This window comes from Calidris pugnax, unplaced genomic scaffold (genome assembly GCF_001431845.1).
Source record: "Calidris pugnax isolate Ruff unplaced genomic scaffold, ASM143184v1 scaffold183, whole genome shotgun sequence".
NCBI lineage: Eukaryota > Metazoa > Chordata > Aves > Charadriiformes > Scolopacidae > Calidris > Calidris pugnax.
Window position 1 is genome coordinate 3,114,579 of NW_015090930.1, and position 485 is coordinate 3,115,063.

Sequence of the window (485 nt, forward strand, 5' to 3'; positions counted from 1 at the left end):
GCCGGGAGATGCGCATTGCAGTGGCCGGACTCTCCGGGAAGGGAGCCATCCAACCAAACCCCACGCATTTCACCCCCAAAAGAGCCAGATGGGAGGGGGGGTGTGTGGGGGGACACTGACACCCCCATTCCCCCCCAGCATCCCCTCCCTCGGGAGCAGCCTAAGAGAAGGCCAGGCTTTAAAGGGCTCCCCTCTCCCTTCGTGTTTTCTCTGGCAGAAGGGAGCCCGGGCAGCGGCAGGGGGGGGCTGCAAGGGACTGTTCCCCCCATCTGTCCCCCCCCTAACTCCCGTCCCCGGTCCGGCCGCTGGTCGCCCGGTCTCCAACCCGGTAGCCACCACCGCGATGCTTGTTCGCAAAAGTGGCTCTTTTCCGATCTCTCTCTCTTTTTTTTTTTTTTTTTTTTTTTTTTTTTAAAAAAAAAAAAAAAAAAAAAAAAAAAAAAAAAAAAAAAAAAAAAAAAAGTTCTAGGAAAAATATTAAACCC

The 485-nt window shown here is 53.0% G+C and overlaps 1 protein-coding gene across 1 annotated transcript in view; it reads left to right on the top strand.

Moving 5' to 3' along the window:
- The window catches only part of SLC6A5 (solute carrier family 6 (neurotransmitter transporter), member 5), a 41,048-nt gene that overhangs the window by 3,870 nt on the left and 36,693 nt on the right, over nucleotides 1-485 (top strand). The window lies entirely within an intron of this gene.